The sequence below is a fragment of the Eumetopias jubatus genome, unplaced genomic scaffold, assembly GCF_037043125.1.
Source record: "Eumetopias jubatus isolate StellerSeaLion01/CBP00866 unplaced genomic scaffold, mEumJub1_p1.0 scaffold_12, whole genome shotgun sequence".
Classification (NCBI taxonomy): domain Eukaryota; kingdom Metazoa; phylum Chordata; class Mammalia; order Carnivora; family Otariidae; genus Eumetopias; species Eumetopias jubatus.
The window spans coordinates 78,034,131-78,059,230 of NW_028274818.1; the positions used below are offsets into that span (position 1 = coordinate 78,034,131).

Consider the following 25,100-nt stretch of genomic DNA (forward strand, 5'->3'; position numbering starts at 1 on the left):
CAAAGGCTCGTTAGTGGGGTAAAACCCAGAGACGAGAATACCCTAACGCTTTATTTTATCTGTGAATTGGAAAAAGACCACCTTGATTTGATTTTTTTACCTTAAAATATCTGTGAAATAGCTTCAGGAACCCCAGGGTCTCCCCTGGAACTGGGTTTGAGGACCGCTTTACCACTTCCCAAGGACCAGTCATAGTGCCTGCCTTGGGATCCCAGAGGATGCGATGCCAACTAAGTGGCACTGCTGAGTGTGCCCTAGGAGGTGGTAAGGCCAAGGAGTGAGGAGTCGGGGACTTGGGTTTTGCCTCTCTGGAGTCAGGAAGGGCAGAAGAGAGACGGAAGGCCCGCTCCACCCTTGGGTTGGCGTGCCGCACCTGCGCAGTGGGTGGTGCTGTGCCCTTGGCAGGGATGAGAAGCGGTCTCTCCACAGAGGTCCTCCCTCCCTCAGCTTGGCGCACCTCCTTCTATACCTTTCTCTGTGTATGTGCGTCCTCCGCTTGTACCACAGTGTTGCAAGGCCTTTGTGTTTTTTCCCACATAAACGATCACTGTTTTCACTCAACAGTACGCCTTGGGTTTTTTTTTTCCTGTTAGTTCATAAGAGTGCCCGCTTTCATTTTTATTGCTGCTGAGCAGTCTGTCATGTGGCAAACCCCTGTTTATTTAGCCAGGCCCCCATTGACGGACGTTCAGGTTGGGGCCAATTTTTTGTCCTTAAATAACGAGCGCTCTGCGCACCGTTGCGCAAGGATTTCCCTAGAGCAAGTAACCATGAAGTGAGTCCAGAAATGTCTAGGGCTGCGGCCCTAACAGGACTTGGTGGCCAATGAAGTATGTGGGTGGAGGGAGAGAGAGGCTCCCAGGGCTAGTTTAAGGCAAGCTATCAAAGAGTCTCACTTTCTGTCTGAACCTTCTATGTGTGCATGTCGCTAAGCAAGGGCATTTTGACAATCCCAACTTGTGAGCCAGCAAAATCCTCATTACTTGGGGATATTGTTCTGTCCAGGAGGCCTTCAGGAGCTGTGGTGACTGCACCTTTCCAGTGGAGTAGGTGCGGGGCCTCCAAGGGCTGGCCTGCCCTCTGCTTGGCTTGTCGCAGACAGGGCATGATGCCCCCCCCCCCATAGGCTCTCCTCCTACCTCCCGGCATCTCCGCTGGGTTTAGGACTTTCTTCAGTTCTTCTCTCTCTCTAGCCAGCATCCCATGACTCAGTACAGCTTCCTTTATTTGTGGCTGCCCGGCCATGGCATTTTGTATGAATGTGCTTTTCTCCAGAAACACAGAGTATTATTTGTTCAACATCTCAGATTCCCAGAGGGCCAAAAGTCAATATTATCCCAGTGTGGCAGAAATGGCTGTCTTGTGACATCTCTTCACACTTAAACAGCCTGTTCTTGAGCCCCAGAGTAATTGCAAAAAGATATCCCAAAGCCCAGCAAATCGAGGCGGATGAATTTTTTTACTTTGTCTCCATTGTTGCCTGCCATGAACTCAAGTCCCTGAAATCATCACATGATTTGGGCATTAGATGCTTCAACTGCATGAAATACTAAGTTTGGCAGATGATTTGCAATGACTCCTCTGAAAATATGTGCAGGTTTGGTAAAAATTCAGGTGCATACCATATGTGGTATACTTCTAACTTCACAGACTTCGTAAGGCTCCGGGATGAAAGTCCCATTTATTGAATGCATGCTGTGTGCTTGCTAGGCACTAAGTGAGTTACTTTATATAAAATAAAGAGAGAAATGTGTAAAAACTGTCATGTCACTAACCCCGCTTTTGCAGCTGGGACAAGCGAGACTCACATGCAGAGCCCCTACACCCAGGGTCCCAGAGATACTGAGTCTGGTTTCGAACTCCTGCCCTTTGTAATGCTTCTACCTGCTTCCTGAGAAAAGGGTTATCTCTTGCTCAGGGTTCTTTCCTTTCTTGCTAAGTTGAGTTAAAGGTTCTCTGGAGCTTCTGAGCTCAAGTCGCCCTTTGTTGTGGCTTTCTGAGTATGTTGACTTCACAGGCTGACAGTTGGGCCTCAGGTGCTGGGTATGATGCACACTCCAGCCTCTCAGGTGGGGTCCTCGTAAATCCTGGCGTCAGTCCAGTGGCTGGAAGAGTCGGTGTTGATGGAATGAGCCTCCCACCCCTACCCTTAGTATCCTGGAGAATGTTCTGAGATAGTTGACGTTTATAAAATCTTGGGCATTCTGGAAAAATGCTTTTTTAAAAAAAGAAACAAAAAACAGATTTCCAGCCTGATGCCCAAGGAAAACATCCCACAGCTCAGAGCAGCGTTCTGGTATCCTGAAACAGTGCCCGCGCAGCGGAGGCACGGCCTATTCCTTGTCCCCTCTCTGACCTCTTGCCTCTACCTCAGCAGAAAGCAGATGCAGAAAACACCCTGTACCGCCTCGTGTCCCCACTGGGTTAGCAGAGGGGCCCTTCATGCCTGCTGGAACACCCACAGCCTCAAGCAGCTTAAAAGCTACCAACATTCGGGCATCTGCCGTATGCCACAAGTATGCCCCCACGCTCTCTACACTGTGTGACAGCCCTGCCAGGGAGCTTTCGCCGTGAGGAGGGTAGGGGCACATGCCCTGGAGTTAGCCCCCCTAGCTTGTTCGGCACCTACCCAATGACAGCTTTGTGCTGTCAGGAAATTCTGGAAGGCCCCTGAGCCTCAGTTTCTTCTGTAGAATAGAGCCTCCCTCCCCAGGGCAGGAGCTTAGCCCTGGGCCAGCACCCTGTAAGGGGCCTCACAACAGCCCCGTAAGTAACACTCTGTGATGTTGAAGAGGAGGGAGCCAGGGCCCAGAGGACTAGAGCAGCCTGCCCAGGTTGACGTCGGGGGTGGTAGGCCAGGGCTTCTGGCCTCGTGGCCGGGGCTCTAGCCCCTTGCAGGGCAGCTGGCCCAGCTCCCCCAGGCCACTCACAAGTGTTCTCGCTGGTGTTCTCAGGCTCTGCCAGTCAAGGGGACCTCCAGGCACCCGTCCTACGAGAGCCACCAAAACCACTGCCCCCTCAGCCACTATGCCCCTCCCGCAGCTCCGTTCCTGGCCCCTGTACAGCTGGCAGCTGATGTGGCAGAAGCAGACACAGAAATGGGGTGTCCGCTGTGCCAGAAGTCACGGCGGCAGGGGGAGGGGGGAAGCAGTTGCGGACAGGTAAGCCACCTAGAGGCCCGGCTTCGCTTCTGGGCCGAGAAGAGGTTTCTGAGCACGCCTGTCAGAGCGCGCTGATGAATCAGGCCTGAGATGCCTGTGCATGGCGGGCGGCACTAAGTGGTTGTCTAGGCTTCCCCAGGCCAATTGACATCTGCCCAATAGGTGTGATGTATCAACAGCTTTTTCTCCCACTTTTTGCAGCCTGGGCTGGCTCTCAGCCAGAACTCTTTTTACAAAACAAAAAAATAATAAATAATAATAATAATAATAAAGCGCTGACCTGCAGTGGGGAATGCTCGTGTGCCCGCAGAGCACCAGAGCCTCTGCCGTGGAGATTTAAGGTCTGCTGATCAGGGGTGAATTTAGAAACTTTCTGGAAGGTTCTAAGGCTGGCCTAATATGTAGTTAAGCTCTTCAGTGATGTGAGGTTGGGGAGTTTGTCAGCTCGTTGCCGTCATGGCTCTACACAGATGGGCTTCTGTGGAAGTCCTCTGTTTAGCATACGTGTATTGAGCATCTCTTGTGCGGCAGGTGCTGGGTTGGGTTTGAGGTGACAGCCATGAGCAAGCCAGACACTCATGGCCCTGCCACATGGAGCTTGCAGTCTTGGAAAAATAGCAGCATTATTCATATAAGTGTACCAGCAAATGATTAGCTAATAACAGGGAACTTGGTCTTCTCCAGTAGGGATCAGGGAGGCTTCCCTGCATGGGTGGTATGGGCTAATACAGGAGGACTCATCGGAGCAGACTGGATGGGAGGTGACAGGGTATTCCAGGCAGGGGACAGCATGTGCAGGGAAGCTGAGCACGGAGAGAGGGGCCAGGCTCCCCATCCCTGTGACGGGGCAGGCTCCCCCGGGTCCTCATCACTGTGACATGGGGCAGGGTCCCCGTCACTGTGACAGTGATATTGCTCCCCTCGATGGGCCATCTTCTGTGCTTCCAGCTCTGTACCAAGCATGTTCCATGGATTCATTATCTTCCCTTCTGAACCTGCCTGGGGAGAGGCAGACCTCTGCTCATTTTGCAGTTGAAGTTTCCTGAGGCCCAGGGTGGTTAAGGAACTTACCTAGACTTACACAGCAAGTCAGCGACTCCAGTGTTCCATCCTACCTCTGCCTGACCCCGACCCCTGCTCTTGCCAGCCTCCCTCTCTGTGTTCTTATTTTTACTCTTATTCCCTGTTCTCTGTTATTACTGATACGGCTCAGAGGCCTGCTGGTAGGATCAGCACCCCATAACTAACAAGCCCATGGGATGGTAATTACTTCTGAGTTATTGACCTCTAATTTGCAAATGGCTAGAAGCCCCCAAACTGCACTTTACAAGTGTCTCCTATCCCTGGCGCATGGCTTTTTTCCAACAAACCCCTCGGGCGACTGACCCCCGATCCCACTTCATCCACCTCAGAGTAAGCACATCCCTGAGCCTTGGTCAGGACTCCATCCAAACAAAGCACAGCAGTGCCATCCGCAAGGAGCAGAGGGGCTGAGTGCGCCAGGCAGTGTCTGGGGGTTTTCCTCCGACCTCAGGCTGGAGAGTGGCCTTGTTCGCCTGTTGCCACAGGTGATAGGGCCTGCTCAGTTTGGGCATGGCTTTGGGCCAGCTCCTTGCTCCTGCGAGCAGGTGGACCTGTCCTTCTATAGTCCAGTACCCCCACGGCTTCTGTGAGATGGCCAACTGGGTGGTCAGAAAGTCAGTCAACTAGGACCCCTGCACTCAGCCAGAGAATCTCACGGGACCTGCCCTCATGGTTTCCTGGGGGCAGAGGCACAGCGTTTTAGAAGCATGGAGTCCCAGCTCATGCAAGATCTTCTCCTGCCTGAGGCCCTGGGCTGAACCAGCCTAACCCTGCATGTGGCCCTCAGCTCTGGCCACGCATTTCTAGAATCGCCTTGAGAGAATTTGAAAAGCCCAATGCCAGTTAAATCAGAGTGAGGAGAGGGTCATTGGTGTTTTTTGAAGCTCCCTGGCTCATTCTAAAGGCCATCCAGTCTTGAGAACACTATTAGAGATGAAGAGATCTCACTAAATTTCTTAGGTGGCTTAACAAGAGGGGCTGGGTGACCACTGGGGTCAGATGCTGTGGCCTGATTGTCATTTCTTTAATCCACAAATCTTCACTGCGCTCCTACCATTGGTTTGTGCAGCATGGGGCCCAGCATGACTGAGGTCCCTTCTCCATAGATCTGATGTGACCAGCCGTGTCAACTGTAGCCCAGAGATGGATGGACAACTTGGTGGGCTGGGGTCATGCTCAGATGGGCTCTCTCCTCCATCAGAGCAGCTGCTCCTTAGTGAGTTTGGAGTACTGGGACGTTCAGGGTTTGAGAGCAGATCTATCTGGTGCCCTGGGCTGAGTTTCCGGAGAGACCAGTGCTCAACATGCTTTCAGGACACCTGTCATGAGCACAGCTCTACACCATGCTCTGCCAAGAACCGGGGAGTACGTAGAAGGTTCTGGGTGGGCCTTGCCTTCCAGGAGTTCATGGTGTCTTGGGGAACGCACTATCACTACGCAGTTTGATCCTTGCTGCAATGGTGTGGGAGCCCAGGACATGGACATCAGCCCAGCCAGACCTGGAGGGCAAGGAGGGCTCTAGAAGAAGGCCTTGATGCATGGGCCAGGTTAAACAGGGTACGTCCTGGGCAGATGATGGCAGGCTCTAGGCTATAAAAACCATGGTATGCATGTAGGTCCTGCAAGCAGCCTGAGATGTGTGGGGCAGGAGACAGCAGGAGACAAGGCCATGTGGGAATGACCTCCCATGCAGGGTTGACTACCTTGGACTTCGTCGAGGAGCCCACGGGGGCTGCTGATGGGCTTCAAATTGGGGCAGGAGGGCGCTGGTGCTAAAGGCTGCCCTCTAAACTGACCACACATGAGCCTGGCAGCAGGAAGACGGGGTCATTCACAGGGGCCGGCCCCAGGCTGGGCCACCCATGGGATCTGATGACCTACACTTAGTTGGAAAGAAGCAGCAGCTGAAAACCAGCTCTCACATAGAGCAGCTGGAGACCCAAGCACTAGTCCTCTCCAGGGCCTAAAACTCACCAGGCCTGTTAGGGCACCTGCAAAACATGCTCAGGATCCAGTCCCTCCCACCACTGTACCCCATCTCCTAGGCTGAGGTTGGCTCACTTACCTTAAAGGGCCCGGTAGTCAATATTTTAGGCTTTACTGGCCACGTGCTACTTGTCCCAGTCTGACTCTGCCATTGCAGCCAAAGAGCCCCTGATGGTATGTAAATGAGCAGGCATGGCCCCATCCAGTAAACAGCCCCACTGTGGGATTTGGGATTTGGCCTGCAGGATATTGTTTGCTGACTCCCGACCTTGGCCTTCAGAATCGTCCTGATCACCCTGCCAACCTCCGCCCACCTCCCCCACCCCACGCCCAGGCCTCTTCAGTCTGTTCCCAGCGCCTTAGCTAAAAGTGTTAAGTCAGATCATGTGTGTCTTCTGCTTAAATCCTTCCGTCGCTGGCTCCCCTTTCACTCACAATGAAAGCCAGATTCCTTAGAGTGGCCCCCAAGATCCCACACAGTCTAGACCCTCAAGACCTCACATCTCCCCACTGTCCCCCTGGCCAACTCCAGGACAGCCACAGGAGCCCCCGGCTGAGCCTTGTCGTGGCCCAGCCTGCCCGCCTTCCAGCCCCTGCACTGAGCGCTCTGATCCCAGGCTGTCTTCACTGCCTTAGAGTTCGTCAGAGCTCCCTGTCTCGCGGCTCTTTCTGACCCTCGTGTGTAACTCACGGCCCTGCCCCACTCCCGGCACTCCAGATGCCGCTGCCCTGCTCAGTTCTCTTCAGAGCACTCCTTTCCTCCCAGCATTTTCTATTTCTTCATCGTCTGCCCACCCCACACCCTGTCCTTCCCAGCCCATTATTGAACTATAAGCTCCAAGAGAGCAGACTCTGTGTTTTGTTTTCTGCTAAATGCCCAGCTCCTGGAGCTGCACTGGGGGGTATACCATGTAGATAGCGCTTGGAGGGTATTGGATGGGTGAGTAGGTAGGTGGATGGATGAATGGATGGATGGTTGAATGGGTGGGTGGATGGGTGGGTGAGTCGGGGGTGGATGGATGGAACCAACAGATCTTCAGTACCCCCTGTATGTGTTAGACATTGTTCACTGTGGACTCAGGGTGTATGCTGAACTGACTAGTCCCTTTGGAGCTTCCAGGTACTGTGGATGCCATAGATGTCAACCCTGATCAGGGCCCTGAAGGAAGCAGCTGAGAGCTGGGATAGTATGCAACAGAGGGATATGACCTGGACAGGCAGTGCAGGAAAGCATCTCTGAGGAAGGGTTGTTGGCCTGGGAGGAAATGGAGGAGCCAGGCTGGGCAGGAATCCATCCCAGAAAGGAGTCCACACAGACGGGAGAGCCGTTGATGCCTGGGCCCACAGGCTACCCAGATCCCCAAGGAGTGAAAACATTGCTGTCCAGGGGATAACCTGCCACCAGTTGGTGCACAGAATTCCCCTTTGTTGTCACTTTCTGCCCTGGCCAGCTAAGTGGGGTGCAGAGCCCAGTCCTGTTTCCTAGGAAGGGGTTCAGCCAGCATTCGCAGCAATGACCCAGGTCTCTTCCCGTGTGAGCAAAGAGCATGGAAGGAAGAATTTGACCCAGGACATGTTTCCGATGAATTCTTTTGGAGTAGAAGTTCATGGGCTCGGGCCTGATGTGAAGAACAGAACGTTTCATGCCACATGCAGGAGAACAAATGGCAGAATCTGGAGTGGGAGGGTTTTTAAAAGGCCGGGTTATAGACTTATTAGTGTAACTGGGGATAAATGTGTTTGTAGCCCCTGCTGCCAGTTACAGTCACAACTAGTTAGAAGGGGGTCGAAAGTGTTCAAAAATTGATGGTAGTGATGGATGCACAATTCCATGAATAGACTAAAAACCATCGGATTGTAACCTTTTAAATCCATAGATTATACAGTATGTGAAGTATATTTTGAGAAAACTGTTGTATTTTTTTTTTAAGATTTTACTGATTTATTTGAGAGAGAGAGAGAGAGAAAGCGTGAGCAGGGGGAGGTACGGAGGGAGAGGGAGAAGCAGACTCCCTGCCTAGCAGAGAGCCCAATGTGGGGCTCAGTCCCAGGACCCCAGAATCATGACCTGAAACAAAGACAGACGCGTAACCAGCTGAGCCACCCAGATGCCATGAAAGCTGTTACATGTTTAAGAACACTTCTGAACTAGTGAGACTGTCACAAAGCTATCATCTTTTTCTAAAGACCAGATTATCTCATTTGTATCTTATTTTGATCATAAAATCGTCGAATTTATGCAGCATTTTCCTTAAAGCAGTCCGGATGTGGAAAAAAAAGTTGGAACCCTCAACACAGGAATAATCTGGAAACCTTGATGCAATGCAGACTTACCTGGCACACTTCCTCCTCCCTAAAATTTGCCTTTTTTCCATTTATTTTTTGACTTTGAAGAAAAGACTCTGTTCTTACGGGTAAAATAGTCTCCTGTTCCCTTTCCTTTCCTGTAAATTATGAGATAAGTTTGCATTTCATACCTTTCCAGAAATCTCTGTTGATTGTGGTCTGACCTCAGAAGCAAGCCTTCTGGGAAAGAAAGGTATTAAAATCACTGCTTTGAGCATTTGTTGAAAACCTCTGAAGTGGCAAGCAATTTGTGTTGTGGATTTGAGACAGAAAACAGGTGAACAACACCTGTTCATTGCTCCAGGAGTCCCTTCCTGGTGCAGGTTAGGTGATATGTCAGCCACTCTATCCAGCTCACTCCAGTGATCCTGAGGGCTCCGTGTTATTTCTTGGAGATGATTAGAGCCAGTGGTGCTCCTCTTCTTGCATGGCAGAAGCTGGTGCAGGTTGTCTGGAGAGAAATGCTCAGAGCTGTGGCTGGAGCTACCGCTTAGCAGTGCCTGCTGCTGTTTATCGGCCACTTGCTACATACCAATCCCCACACTAGGCACACTTGTGCATGAGGTGGGGATTACTTCCTCCGTATTTCACCCAGGGAAACGGAAGCTCAGGGCACCACAGGCCAACAGCGGCAGGCCAGATTTGAACCCGCCTGTCCGTCTCCAAAGCCCACACTGTAACTCTTACACTGCACCTCTGTTTCCCTGTCCGTACCCCAGCGCTCCGTACCCCCGGCCAGCACCCATCCTGCCTGGCCCCTCCCTGGAAGAGAGCTGGGAAAGCACAGCGGTCCTGGTCCTGGGGGGCCGGAGCAGCTCCCACAGTGAGAACACCTCTGGCACCCTCCCCCGCAGCATGGCGACAGACCAGAATGCTCTTTCTGTGGGACAGGTCATGTGCCCTTCACAGGCCCGGAGGAGCCCAAAAGAAACACTTCAGCCGTTCTGTTTAGGAGGCAGGATGTGCTTCTGTCCAAAGAAGTGCTCTCACAATTATTTATTAATTGTGAGAGGGAAGAAAAAAAGAATAGGGTTTCCTGGAAAGGGATAAAAGTTCAATATGATAAACTCCCGAAAAGCAGTCAAAGGCCAACAAGGGCAGAAAAATAAAGGACAGAGAGTAAGAGAGATGATGAATCAAAGTGGCCAGTGTGTGAGCAGCGCCCCGGGAAGGGGCCATATCTCATGATGATGGAGGCGCACCGAGTCTGGGAGCCGGAGCAACCCCGGGGCGGCGATGGCAGCGAGTCCGGGAGCCACCTTGCAAGGTCGCCAGGACCCTGGGGGATGAGCTGCCGATGACAGGGAGGGATGGGACTGGTCACCAGTCTTCTGCCCCGCCATCCCTGCAGGCCCACTCTGTTCATCTGTGTGTGCTCATAACCGAATATAGAAGCTTATCAATAGAAACTATAAAGGTACAAGGAAAAAAAAAAATCACTACAGTCCTCCCACCCCAGAGAAAAGCATTGTCAATATTTCTGCTTTCTTCTCATCTGTGTCTTCTCTTTTTTCTCTTTTTTCCGTAATTTTTAGCTACCCCAGAAATACATGAGTTGTTTCCTCATTTAAAAAAGTAAAAATTTAAGAAAAAAAAGACATCACAAATGGGACTTAAGTCCCCTTTGAGTACTCTTCCCTATTCTCACCCCTCCCCAGGCATCCCACGGTTTGGCTTCTCTCCTTCCAGATCCTTCTGCGCGCCATTGCATTCTCTCCATGTGCCCATAACCAACAGACAGGAAGGGGCCACAGCCCGTTCTCTGCAATTCTGAAATCCAAACAGCACTGAAAATTAAAAGATTTTTCATAACTCACGTGGTGGCAGAACCTGCCTTGAGCTACTTGTAGGCTATTTATAAGAGTTGCAGATGCCATTTATTGTGAATATATGTGGGTGGTGTTTTTTTTTTTTCCCGCAGAAATGCAATATTTTGAGTTTTAGCAGCCAGAGACCAACTGAGGGTATGCCTTAATATATATGTGTGCCACATGGCCTTTTCAGCCTTAAAGACTCTAAATTCTAAAACACGTTTAGCCTCAAGGGTTTAGGATCTGGAATTGTCTTATGGTTTTGGCTACCCTCCCCCTTTTTAACCTACACAGAGTTCTAATTCTGAATATCTTTCTGCAGCTTGATTTTCAGACGCCACTGTGAATAAAAATCTTTCTGTGTTAACGGGTACAGATTTCGCTCATTCCTTTTCATGGCTGTGAGGTATTCCATAGTGTGGGTGCCTGGTGTCTTGGGCTCGGCATTTGGTCGTTCCAGGTGTTCACTGTCCAGACAGCACTGCAGTGGATGTCCTTGGATGATGCACCTCTCTGCGCACAAGGTGCAGCCCAAGTTCAGAGCTGCTGGGCTGTGGGGTTTTGCTTTGAACGACATTGCTGTCGTCAGAAGCCCATCCCTGTGCGGCCAAATACCTCTTCCTACACGTCATTACCAGTAGCTGCATAGCAGTCCTTGGCCTGAGCATTGGCTTCTCACGGCTGCCGTCACAAAGTGCCAGGGACGTAGTGGCCTGCACAACAGGAATGTACTGTCTCGCGGTTCTGGAAGCTGGTGTAGTCAGGGTTGGCTCTTTCTGAAGGAGGTCGGGAGGAGCCATGCCGCTCTCCCAGTATCTGGTGGTTTGCCGACAGTCTTGTGGTTCCTGGGCTTGTCCAAGCGTCATCCCGATCCATGCCTTCATCGTCACTTGGGAACCCCCCCCAAAGCCGCATGCCTTGGCGTCCGCATTTCCCCTTTAGATAAGGACACCACTGACACTGGATTAGGGCCCCCACCCCTAATGACCTCATCTCAACCAGTTCCATCTGCAGAATGACCTTGTTTCCAAATAAAGTTATGTGCTGAGGTACTAGTGGGTTACTTCAGCATTAGAATTTGGGGGAGAAGGGGGGTGGGGGGATGGGTTAGCCTGGTGATGGGTATTAAAGAGGGCACGTTCTACGTGGAGCACTTGGGTGTTATGCACAAACAATGAATCATGGAACACTACATCAAAAACTAATGATGTCATGTATGGTGATTAATGTAACAATAAAAAATTGAAAAAATTCAAAGAAAAAAAAAGAACTTGGGGGAGACACAGTTCAACTCTTAACAGTCTGAAGTTTCACCGAAATTTACTTTGCCATACCACTTCTACTGGCGACTTACGGTTGCTCCCGCTGCACTATATGCCTCGCCTATGATGAGCATCCTTACAAAGAAATCTTTCTCCATGGGTCCAGTTATTCCTTTGGAAACCATTCCTTAGGATCAGCAAGAATGCCCATATCTAAGGCACTTGATAGCACCTTGCCAGGTTGCTTCCCAGAAAGCAGAGCGGGGTGGGGGATATCCAGCCGACCACACCTGTACCCCACACTTTGATCCAGTGGGGCCTTCCAGAAATGCCAGCCTGCTTTGTGCTTCAAGGCAGAATTCCTCCCCACGGGCCCGGCAGCAAGGGCACGTGCTTTCTTTCTCTCTGGCCTCATTTTTATTTTATCTCATTCCTGCCAAAAAGAGAGTCCACAGGTTAACAGCAAAATAGAAGCCGTGGCTCAAAGTGTCTGTTTAGGGCCTGTTCTCTTGCAACCGCATATACGAATAAAGATTTCAGAAATCCTGGACTTTCTGGGCATCGGGCATTAAATCAATCAGTGAAATTTCATTCACAGGGCAGCTTGCCAAGCCAGAGCAGGAGACAGAAGTAAGTTCTCTGGTTTAGTTCAGTCCGTGAAGCCCACAGCAGCTACATCATCCCACTACTTGGAAAGGCAATCAAATAATGAGCACTCAGCCACTTTGGGGGGTGGCGGGGAGGCACGGTGAGCTGGGGCTGGCCAGGGAGAGGGTTCTCAAGAGCCGTTCCAAGCCAGCCAACCTGATGGCTTGTTTCAGGGCAGATAACGAGAGCTGGGGCCTGGTAAAGAGCTCGGGCAGCCAGGGCCTCACTCCTGGAGACGTAAGAGAATGAGGCGGCAGAGGAACCTGGAAGAGAACTGGGGATTTGGTGCTCTTGGTGAATTAAAGGACCGGCCGGGGCCCGGTGCTTGCACCGTCCCAGCGAGGAGCGAATGTTGCAAGACAGACGCTTCCCTCAGCAAGGCCAGGCCCACACTGCTCGCCAGCTTAGTGCAGATGCCAGAGAGCAGGATGCAGGGAAGGATAAATTTAGCCAGCATTTCAGGGGAAAACATCGATCTCCAATGTAGTACTGTCTTTTAAAAGAAAGTGGAAGCTGGAGGCCGGTCATTTGGGACAATTTCCCTTGAACAGATAAAAGCCCAGGAAAAAAACGAATGCTTACCACCAGCTTACCCAGCTGGTGGATCCGAAGGAGCATCCTTTGGACAGGAGGCCGGCCACTTTCTGCCTGGGCATGATGGATGTTCCGCCCTGGCCCCCCTTACTTGTTCCCAAGAAACGGTGCTGCCTTATTTTCTGGAAAGATTTTAGGTTTATGTTTCCAAACCTGAAGGTTCCCCTTCACAAGGAGTGACGCCGGGCCCGGCTCTGAGTTTGCTGGCTGCTGGCCCAGGCTGCTGACATCTGATGTGCCTCATGTGTCAGAGCAGGGTCACCACCAGCCTCCTCCCCGTGTCTCATAACTGAGCAGAGGACACCTGGTAGCTGTAGACAGATTTCTTGCTTTTTTTTTTTTTGGTTGGTTGGTTTTTTTGTTTTTTTCTAACGTTGGCACTACGGGCATTGTTTCTACCTGGGCAAAGCTGAGGGAACCACGGTCCCAAACAACAGAGCGCCTGTCTGAATGACTGCACAACCTCCCTGGCCCAGTGGCCATGGCATCTTTTCGTGCTGCCTCGCGCCGCCCTGCTCCCTTGTTGGGAAGGGGGGAAAAAGTCCAGTCTGTCAATATTTGGGGCACTAATCATCTACATTCGGGCACCAGGGGTCATTGAAAGGCTGAGACGTTTCCAGGAATTCATGGCTCTAAAAACAAGCTGACCGTAAAGGATTTCGAGCGAGGGTATGAAAGAAAAAAACCCCAAATCTCAGCCCCGCCCCAACCCACCGGCCCCAAGCATTGTCCATTGGGTCATGGATTCTTGGGAAGAAATGAAGTCAACATACACAGTAATGTGGGTCCAAGTTAATAATAAATGTGGAGGAAGGAGAAAAAGGATGTTCAATATTTAAACATTTCAGAGCGCTTCATTTGGTTTGCCAGTTACTTTTCCTGGACAGGTTCCGCAAAACCAGGCGCCCTTGGCCTGTCTCTGCGACCGGCCTCTGACCCCGGTGCTTCGGATAGGGAGGGAAGCGGAGCCTCTTTGAGGCAACCCCAAACCTGGCAGTATGTCTTCTTGCTTTCTGTTGGCTTTCTGAAAGGAAGAGGGAAGACAGTGTGAAAACCGAGGCTTTGATGAATCCCTGGGCGCTTGCGAGGAGTTTTTAAGCTTCGAGGTCGTGTCTGGAGTTGTCTTGATTGTCCCATATTGGCTTCTCTTAGAGCTGTCTCAATTTTTTTTTTTTTTGAGCTGTCTCATATTTTAATATAAATTTTGTGCTTTGGCTCTTACCCCAAAGAGAGGAAAAGGCTTAACAGTGAGATCCCGTGGTCACGTTTAGGAGAGGTCTATCCAGTCTTCCTACTAGATACATTCCTTAAAAGTTGCCTATAAGGCAGAATTCTGTGAATCAATTCCTTTTTTCTTCTTGACACACATTATATAAAAGGAAAAGCATTCCTTTGGGGGGTAGGAAAAAACATTTGGCCCCAAGACATAATAAAATCATGCTTAAGGATGCAGCAAACTTTAAAGTCTCTTAGTTAAAGGAAATCAATACTTTTAGGATGAAATATTAATAATACTAAAAAAACATAGTAAGTGAAAACTACAAACGCAGAACAGCCAGGTGCTTTCAGCATCGAACACATTAGCTTAGCATTTGCAAGAAGCACAAAGGGAACACGGAGGGCACCGGGACCCATCTGAGAAGCCCCTCCGAGGCCTCGCAAGCCCCCTTGTTGGGAGGGGGGTGCTGGTTTCCATCAAGAAGACACACACCTCCTTCAGTGCCGAGATCATTTCCAAGCACTTTGTTGAAGCTCTTGCCTTCTGGAAACAAAAAGACGAATCTGACTTGGAGAGGGGAGCACTCGTGTGTGTGCACACACATGCACAGGAAGCGGTGGGGACAGAGGAAGAGAGACCTAGGGAGAGCCACTTGTTTGGATGTACAGCCTCCCTTCCTCCATGAGTCTATCCCAGTGCCCGTCTTTAAGGACTCTTTCATTCGGTTCCACCCAGCACATTCAACCCCCTAGCCAAGAAACTAATACATTCTTGAGCCAAGCGTAACAGATAACAAGAGCACTGCCTTCTCATATACTGTTATGTTTTGTAGTATGCTCCACTCCCAGGGTGGAGCCCAAGGCAGAGCTTGAACTCACAACTGCTGAGATCAAGGGTTGGATGCTTACCTGACTGAGCTACCCAGGCGCCCCTCATACACTGTTTGCATAGAAATCCCTTAAACTTAGATATTTGTCTCTATTAACTCCTAAGACCTTCAGTCATAAGCGATCACATGAGAGAGAATCTTGCTTTGCGTGGTACTGAGCCATTTCTTCTGCCACATGCCCCCATGTGTAAAGATACATAAAAACGAAAATCCCCAGTTCTTGCCTCAATAGACCCAAGTTCCAGGGACCACACATGCCAGTTAAATTATTATAAATAATTAAAATAGCGCTAACTGAACACTTCAACCATACCACCTCTCTTGGGCCTCACTGCCCTGCGAGGGGTGCCGTGGTCACCCCCTTGACACGCAAGTGCACACCAGCTTGCAGCATGAATGGTTCCCTGGCGGTCACGTGCCCACGTGGGGTGGCCAGACCCCCGGCGCTTTCTTCACCTCTGTCCCCCATGCCCAGAGTGGGAACTAGAGGCCCAGAGCCACACATGTGCCCTTCTCAGGCCTCCTCCCTTATAGGTGACACAGCCGTGCGTACAACTGCCTGATTGCCTGTGTACCACAGGGCTGCCATGAAAGAAAGTGACAAAGTCCTGTCTTCTCGAGGACCTCGGCTGGGGCTTTTAATGAAACTTGTTCTGGGCCAGCATCCATTGTGATCTTTGTGCAGCTCTGCACACACTCCCTGATTCTATCTGACTCACTAGTTCCAGATAGTATCTCCAATTCTTTTTGTAGATGATATGTCATAGAACGTCATCATCTGTTGGTCTGGCCTGACCCCAGTCTGTTAAAACACACAGCAGGAGAGGCTTCAGTGACGTGGCCCAGCTGTAGAAGTTAAGCACCCCACTCCGTAGAACCCAAGTCCGGGCAAACACAAGCAAACCCAACCTGGACCACGGGTGCATGGCTCTGCTTTGGGAGCGTATTCAGTGTGCGCCTAGGGCACATGCCTTCTGCAGAAGATCAGAACTGATTTCCCTGGCCCCTTTGTGCACTGCCACTTTGGAGAACACACAAGGCGGCCACAGAGCTGGGCTGGTGAGATGAGAAAATCTCCAGAAAGGACCAGGTGATCCAAAGGCTGGTGAGAGCCTCTGGGGGGTGTCCTTTTGCAAGCAAGGCTGTAGCCAAGCCAACCCCCCCCCCAGCCCGGGGCCAGGGGTCCCAGATTCTGCCCCCTTGGGTGCTGGGATGACAGGAGTCAGGGGTCAGTGACCCCCTGCCCTGACAGCTGTCTAACCCGCCTCCCTCTCGCTGCTCTTTCAGCCTTGTTTCCTGCCTCAGTAGAGAGGCAGCAGCCGAGATGGCCACTACTGAGCTTTCTAGTGCCTTTGCTGAGAGACTGTTGTGGAGCTCTGTGCTTACTAATGTACAGACGGTAATACCAGCGGAAAGGGCAGGGGCTGGGCAAGGCAGGGGCCCGGGCCTCGGGAATGACGCCCAAGTCCCGGCAGAGCGAGGTGATGCCACCAGAAGCGATCCTCAGAGACCTAGTCCCTGAGGACTAGGTGACCCCCACACGCCGCTGAGCCTCTGCGGCCTGGAGAGGTACCCGTGTTCAGGGCGGCAGAAGGGCGCCAGGACAGCAGGGTGCTGCTGTGCATGCCACCCCGCTCGGCTGCACCCCTGCAGCCGCAGGGACACGGAGGCCTTGGCTCTCCCCCCGGGTGGCAGCCCACTCAGGCAGGCCTCACCTAGGAGCAGGAACACTTGGAGGGGCAAAGCTGGGACAGAGACAGCCCAAAAAGAAAGCAAGATACTGAAACACCATTTTTTCTCTTCTGCAGATTTTCAAGTATAGTCCTTAAAATCCAAGAGGATTTGTCCATGGATAAAGAGCTATAGGCTAAGAGATTCTTCAAGTTCCCAGCTATTTTTGTATGTTGGACATGTTATCCCTTTAAAAGCAACCAGAAATAAAAGCCTTTAAGCATTTTGAGGTGCAGCCAGTGATCTAGTGGTCGCCTGTGGGGAGGTTGCCCAGGTGTGGCCAAGGGAGGCATTAGAAACGCCCCCTTTCACAAGTACCTGATTTGCCCCCCACCCTGCCGGACCGGACAGGAAGTGCACATGAAGAAAATCAAATGGCTTCCAACAGCCACTTGGGGGGAAGCCCATAGATGGCCGCTAAAGCCCAGAGTTTTGTGCACACCCCCTGAAACAGTTCCTCATGTGTGGCTCACCAGAAAAGGAAACTGGGGGACGCCTGGGTGGCTCAGTCGGTTAAGCGGCTGCCTTCGGCTCAGGTCATGATCCTGGGGTCCTGGGATCAAGCCCCATGTCTGGCTCCCTGCTCAGTGGAGAGCCTGCTTCTCCCTCTCCCTTTGCCTGCCACTCTGCCTACTTGTGCTCTCTCTCTATCTCTGTCAAATAAATAAATAAAATCTTTAAAAAAAAAAAAAGAAAGAAAGAAAGGGAAACTGGAAGGGTCTCTGTGCAGATTCCACCTTCACCCGAACCTCAGAACCCTAGCAGTAGGGAAAGGGACTGTGGGAGACCCCCACCCCCACCCCAGGGATCCTGCTGGCCTGCAGGGCTCTGAACACTGCACATGTGTTGGTAGATTCTTTGATTTTTGTGTGAATTCCTCAGCGGAGTCCTGGGTGAGCACCCAGGCCCGGCCTGGCCCATTGTGGGTGCGCTGTTGTGGAGTTTGAATCAGAAGCCTGCCTCTTCAGTCCCCCACGCACATGCTCTTTGAAGAGTTGGTGGGTAATTCGGCTTTTCTGGTGTGGCCTCCAGCTCCATTGGCCCCTGGCCCCCACCACCCTTGGGCATCGGTGTCATCTTGCTGGTTGGGCGGGGGGGTGGGGGGGTGGGCAGGCTTCAGAGCCAGCCTCTTGAGTCCAGAGTGCGGTTGAGAAAGCTCCGTATGGCCCATAGACCCCGTAGGCTGCAGTCGGTCCCAACTCCCCCGCCCCCCCGCAGGCTGAGGCTTCCAGACTCAGGACCACTGACCCTCCTCCCACCCTGGGACCTGGCCGACTGCCCTGGGAGGGGAAAGGGAAGAGCTGGGGAAGGAGCCATTGAAGGGAGAAATTAGGCCGCGGCTGCACTTGCTGTCTTCGGTTCCGTGCCTGAGGTCACGAGGCATATTGATTTTCTGACTGTTTCCCAGCAGTGCGAGGGGTGGTGAGAAAGCCCGAACACTGCATCGGGAAAACCTGAGCTGCAGTGGGCACTGTGAATTTGCCAACACAAGGCAAGCTCAGGCAGGGCACCCTCGCCCCACGGGCCGCACTCATGCTGGAGAGCGTCGGAAATGCCTGGGTGGTTTCTCCTGCATCAGCATCCCTTGGCGGGCTTTGTCTTACGCTTTTCATTGTGGAAGGAGCACGAATGAATGTTGGTTTTTGCTAAGACAGGCAGCTCTCGCCTCGACATCTTAGAGCTTTTGCCTCAAAAAGGGCTCTTAAAAACTGGACTTCCCTGAAGCACAGCCACAGGAGACCGAAGCAGCTCAGAGTCACATACTTGAAGCCGCACGTCCGGTGCTCAGCCATGAGGCCTGGACGAGATACCCCGGTCTCTGCCCAGAGCAGAGTCCATGCGCTCATGGCCCATGCAGACAGGAGACACGCTGGGTTTGGCCTGCCTGGGGTGGCCTGCTTCTTGTTCAGAAAATGGAATATGAATGAAGTTGTCAACAATTTAAAAAATCAGGAGGTTTCACATAAAATCGGGATATCCAGCTTGTCTTGCAGAACAGGAAATGGTGGCCACACTAAGGGCCTTGCTTCAGGCAGCGGCTCTCCAGGCGGACAGCTGCATCTTCCAGGAGGGTGTAGGGACAGTGCGTCATGAGAGTGACGTCACCCAGGACTGTTTTCCTTGAGGTCTTGGCTCCCAGGAAGCACAGAGCCAAACGGTGATGTCAGTTTCCCATCGCCGGAGGCTGTTCTGCTGTGATTTTTCAGTTTCCACCCGCATTTCATTGTTGGTCTCTGGTCATTTTGTTTGTGTTTTGGTGGCTGTCAGTACTCAGTACCTGTGGCACTTGGGTTTGCGATTTAAAATCTAAGCCATGTCACATCCTTCCTGGAACCGACATCCTCAGAGGAATTACAGCGTTCCACACAGCACGAGCTCTGGGCAGAGCACAGAGGTCAGCTGGGGCCTCCCTGCCGCTCTGAGATTTAGGAAACCTTTGGGTCAAACCCCCCAGTTCTCCCACACACAGGCAAGCCTTCCCACCCTCTGGTCTCTCGTGGTCCCCACCGTTTTCAGGTCTTGGCCCTCGTACATCATCTCTGGGTGGCCTGGGGGAACCCAGATGGAAACTCAGTCCCTTCCCTGGTTTCCCCCTAAAAAGTCCACTTGCACCACACAAGGAAAGAGTTGAAGGAGTATTTCCTGAAGATTGGGGGATGGGGGGTGGGGGGTGAGGAAGGCCGCCTCTCCCCCGTTACCCCTTTTCTTCTTTCTCCGCACTCCACTCCTCCCAGAATTCCCCCAGAAAGTGCAGGGCAGCTTTCCCTACACCGGCTCTGGAGACCTGCCAGTCCCTGTCCCCACAAAGCTCAGCTCACATTCCTGCTTTAACAAAACATTTTTGCGACTGTCAGTTAAGGTTAGGTTCAACTATACAGTAAAGGAAAACCCCAAAGAGATGTTCCTTTCCCTGTCAAGTAGAGGAAGCCTGAATGAAGGTCGTCAGGTGCTCCATAAAGCATCAGGGACCCAAGCCTCTACCTGCTCCATGCTCTGCCATCCCTAATACCTGACTCATGTGGTCCAAGATAGCTGCTGGAGTTCCAGCCATCACATCCATGTTTCAGGAAGCAAAATGAAGGAAGGCATACCTCTTTCCCTTTAAGACGCCTTCCCAGAAATCCAACATGCCACTTTGATTTCTGTGTCCTTGTCTACCAGTTAGCCACATGGCCATGCCTAGCTGCCAGGGCCTGTCACTAGACAAAGGGGAAAATGGCTATTGGGAGACAGCTCGTAGTTTCAGAAACACGGTCCAGAACCCTCTCAACCCCAGAGGATCCCAGGTGTTAGCTGTTAAAAGTGAGGAGAGTTGTTGTACAGACCGCCAAAGCATCTGTGCAGTGAAGTTTCCTGTGCCCTACATGGGAAGGCCAACTCCCCTGCAGCTGACAGGCAGGCTCCTGGAGCACAGAGGCAAGAAGAGGTCACCCCCTGGTTGCAGAAACTCTTGCCCAAGCTGGCCCTGAGCTGCATGACCCTTCGAGAATGGGGAAGGGATTTATGGAGGCAGAAAAGAGGCAGAAGAGAATTCCAAACCCAGGGAACAGCCCAGCTGAGGCAGAAAGCAAGCGGTTCCTGCCACTTGGTGTGAGGACCCACCTGGGCTGCTGGACGCAGGCAGCCCCATCTCGAAATGCCCCGCCGGTGATTCTAGGGAGTAGGGTTTGAGGAGGGAGATGACACAAAAGGTCTCTGGGGTTGGGAACTTCCCTGAGTCTGGGGATTTGACCAAGAATCTAAGCATAGAGATTAATAACCGAACACCTGGGAGCAGAAGGCACGTCAGGGTGGGGAGGGGAGAGAATCAATTCCCTCCCTTTCTCTAGTTGCTGCTGCGTGGGAGGGGGGCCCAGTGATGCCAGATCCTTCTGTGTTTTAAGAAGCCAGAAGTCCAGATTTGGATATAAAATCTCCCAGTGTGTAAACGGGGTTCTGAAAACAAATGGCCCACAAACGTGGTGTGAGCGAAGCAAAACGCATCTGTGAGCCCCTGGGCTCCTGCCGACCAGCTCTGGACCCTGACACTCACACAGCAACCTGGTGCTCGTGGGGAAAGCTTTAGTGGGCATTCTGCCCGAGAGAAGGGCTGTGTACAAAGTGTACTCAAGGTTCATTTCTCCTCTGGCTCCCTCCCAAAAAGGTCAGAGGATTCAAATCAAATTCAGATTTGTAGGCAAAAAGAAAACTATTGGCCATGGAAGCCAAGAGATCCTCACTAACTGTCTTGTTTTTCCACATCTAGACGTAGGGGCCTGTAGAGGAGAAGAGGCTTGTCCAAGGTCACAAAGCCATTTGGGCAGAGCTTGGACCCAGACTTGGGGTTCTGACTCCCAGCCCAGTGCTCCCTCTATCAGGGGGCCTAAAATAGAAGGCTGACCTTTTTGTGGTATTTCTGTGCTTGACACATGCCAGAGAGTTACTCATGAGTTCATCTTCCCAGAATAACTGGCAGAACGGGGCCAGAGGGCAGCAGGAAGACCCCGGGCTGCCCCTGTGAAATCCACGCTCCTGGAAAGCAGGGGATGGGGCTCAGCGTCGGTGCGGGCCTGCCTGCTTCAGGAGCACCCACCGGGCCCCAGCTTTGGGGAGGCTCTTACTGGGCCCAGGGGTGAGGGCTCTGGAGGCCAGAACGGATCCTACAGGTGTGTTAGGGACCCAGGAGCTTGAGCCTGTCCAGCTCGTGCCCCAGCTCGTGCCCCAGCTCATGCCCCCAGTACAAAATAATAATCATCGTAGGAATATTGAAAAAATTCAGACAAGCACAAAAACAAAAACGAAAACTCATGTAATAAAACCACCTGGTTCTCCCATGACTTTAGCTTGGATCCCTGCACTCCGCTCTGCTCCACGCAAGGAGGGATGCAGAGCCTGATTTGTTTTTCTTTCTTTTTTTCATTTCTTCCTTCCTTCCTTCCTTCCTTCCTTCCTTCCTTCCTTCCTTCCTTCCTTTCTTTCTTTACGACAACAGGAGCATGTGGGACATGCTTTTTCTAATCTTTTTTCGCTCACTGCCTTGAGCGTTTTCCTCCGCACTTAATCTTCTCTCTCACCAGCATTTTTAACCCCAGCAGAGGATTTCACCACCTAGATGTATTTGAATTCATTTGGCCTTTCGCCGACCGGTAGGCGTGTCGGCCTTCCAGCTCCCCGGTACATACACATACCAGTGCTTCTGAACATCGGTATCGTTCGCTCTGGGAATCCGTCCACAGTGCCTTCTACAGCGTAAAGTTCTAGACATGGACTCAGATGATGTGAAAATCGTATGGCCTTTGATACACATTTCACGGGCTGTTTTTGACACATACTCGGGGAGAGCCAAGAATTTTATCTGCTGGAGATCTCAGGGAGGCCTCTTTGTGCCCTTGTCCCACGATCTCTGGCTTGTCTGTGTTTGCAAATACTTGGCAGTCCATGTGTGTTTGACTCGTGCCCAGAAAGCCCCTTGGCACCTCCACCAAAGCTAGTTCATCAGGAACTGCCTGGCCAGGATGAAGCAAGAGCCGGCGGACAGGCACTCTGGCCACAGGCATTTCTAAGTTCTTTCCAGAGCCCTCCTGGCCCTCTGACTTGTCAGACCGGCTCTCACAGTGGTTGCCACCTCACTTTGGGAAGGAGCCCCTTGAAATGACAGGAAGAGTCTGGACACCTGGCAAAAAAAAAAAAAAAAAAAAAATCACTGAGCTGAGCCTTTCTGGGTCCCCAGTGCTGTGGGGGAGGGGAGAGGAGTACAAAAGCGGGGGGCAAAGAAGCGGGGGAGGTTCTAGCAGCAGCCAGCAAGGGGAGGACGTGCTCGTTTGTCTCTGCTCAGCTAGGCCCTGCGAACAGGTGGTATCGGAAATTGGTGATTTTTTTTCTTCTATTTATTTCTCAGCACAAACGAAAGGTATGTGGCTTGACCCTCATCCATTCCCAAAATGAAAGCACTCTAGCCTCTCAGCCTCTCATCTACCGCACATGCCCGGCCCCAGAGGTCTTAGAGCAATAAACTGGGGCTCTAAAGAGCCTGACAGAGAAGGGGGTGACAGCTACACCATCCGTCTGTCCTGGCTAGGGCGTTGTCGGAGACATAAAAGGCTTAGTCCCAACCCTCTTACCACACTCGGCGGCCCCTGTGTTCATTGCTCTGATAAATAAGCAGCTCGGGGAAAAGCCATCTTGACATTTTGATTTGTTAAGGCGTGATTCATTTTCGAGTCAAGTTAACAGCTTGTAAACTTGGGGGTTTACCACTTGAAGTGATTAAGAAGTAAGCAGCCATAAAGCCAGGGCGTGGGGCTGCTGCTGATCGCCCCCTGGGAACCTTCTTGACTGGCGTTCAGATTTGCCTCGGTGTTTGCCGTAGCCAATCTGAGCCTCCCCCTTCCGCCACAGATACACACGGCATATCACATAACACCTCTTCTTGGGAACTCCAGCACGTCAGTCCTGCTATTCTCCCTGCAAGCAAACGTTTGGTCCACGGTAGCTGGGGGAGGGGAGTACTGCCCTCCACAAAAGAGAAGCTGGTGAATTTACCCACCACGCTCCCACAAGGCCTCACGTTGCGAAACCTGGAGGGCTTGGCATGGGGTATAAATAAAGACCCCACTTGCCCGAGGGGAGGGGGATGAGGGAGGTACAGGCCTCCAGTTAAGGAACGAGGAAGTCACAGGAATAGAAAACAGCATAAAGAATACAGTCAGTAATATTGTTATAGTGTTGTAATGGGACAGATGGGAGCTATGCTAGGGAACACAGCACAATGTATAAACTTGACAAATCACTAAGCGGGACACCTTAAATTAATGTCACATTGCGCGTCAACCCTACTAAAAAAAATTAATAATAATAAAAAAATAAAGAGAATACAACAATAAAGACCTGGCTTTTAAGGAGCTAATCCTTAGACAAAAATAACTTCACACAAACATTAATACAAAATAGCCCCTCCGCGGTGGCCAGGTATGGGGCCCCACTAGTCCTAACGGGGGGTGGGGGGTGGGGAATGAAGCAGCAGGTCCCCACTCCAGCCAGGCCCATGTTTGCCCACCGGTCGGTGAAGGGAAAGGGGCTCAGGACAGTGCAGGGACTTGCCCCACGGTCTGGTGAGTGAGCAGACGAGGGATAGAACCCAAGCTTTCCTGGTGCCAGAGGCCAGGCTCAGTGTGCTTGCTTCGGTCGAGCGCCAGAGAGTAAAATATTTCAGGCTTCGCGGGCCGTGTGGCAACTGCTCAGTGCTCGAAACAGCCACTGACTGTATGCAAGCAAAGGGCCATGGCTGTGTTCCAGTCAAACTTCATTTACAAAACACTGGGCCATAGTTTGCTGACCACCACCCACCACGCTGCCACCTTCCTGAGTTCTGCAAAAAGCAAAGTCAGAGCCTAGGAAACCTTCTGGAAGAAGTGTCCATGGGAGCTGGACTGTGAAGTTCAGCCAGTGCAGGTGGCATGAATGAGGTTTGGGGCTGGCTGGGGTGAGTGTGCTCAGGAAGTGGAGAGGTTTGATGTGATTGGCTGGGAGGGTTGGGATCCCCACTCTCAGCTAGAAGGAGGACATGCCCCCCCCCGCAATCCCCACTCCAGTTTGGTGCCACTTCAGAATTACAGGGCAGAAGCATCAGGCTCCACAGAGCACCTTGACCATGGTCCTGCTCAGCTCGTGGGGGCTGATGCAGAAGCCACCACAGTCCGCATAGCCCCCTGGGATCATCAACAAGGCTTTTGCTCCATGGGAGCTTCCTGCATTTAGTGAATAAAGTCAGAAGCTATGGCCCTTTAGAAAAGCAGGTTGTAGAAGGGACAGAAAGCCATGGTCTGCAGGAAAGGGGCTCCCAGATGGGCTCATGCAGACAGGCCTCCTTTCATCATAAAGAGCACTCCACTCTCCCTGTGTGCCAAGCCCTGTGTCCCACTGTACCCCCAGTACAGTGCAGTGACAAGAACCTAGTGACGACCCTCCCAACTAGCAGGGGGTGGTGCTAGGCACGCGTTCTGGTGTTTCTGCATGGGGAGCAGAGCTTGACCAAGTCCGAGCGTCTCCAGAGCGTGGGGCTCCCCCACTCCCTGGTGCGGGAAGGCCACGGGCCTTGCAAATGTGCGGTCCCCATCTCTGAACCCAGAATTGCTCCAAGGGCTGTGTGGAACTCTGCAATTGGGAGCTCTTCACCAGAGCTGAGCAAAATCTGTGGCAGGGAGAGTCTCGGGGGCGCCTCCCCTCGCGCCCAGTGCCCTGCCTTTGACAACTCGGGCACGTTAGTGAAGGCCCTGAGATTTTGCTGTGAGGCTGTCCCGAGTGCCACCAGGATGCCTCTGAAGCCCCCAGGCTGCGTGTCCCCTTCAAGGCCACAGCCAGCCCGTCACTGAGCCAGCGTCAGGCACTCTG

The 25,100-nt window shown here is 52.0% G+C and overlaps 1 protein-coding gene across 5 annotated transcripts in view; it reads left to right on the forward strand.

Moving 5' to 3' along the window:
* CLEC16A (C-type lectin domain containing 16A) overlaps window positions 1-25,100 on the forward strand; it is a 200,290-nt gene that overhangs the window by 161,815 nt on the left and 13,375 nt on the right. The gene's annotated exons all lie outside the window — the stretch shown is intronic.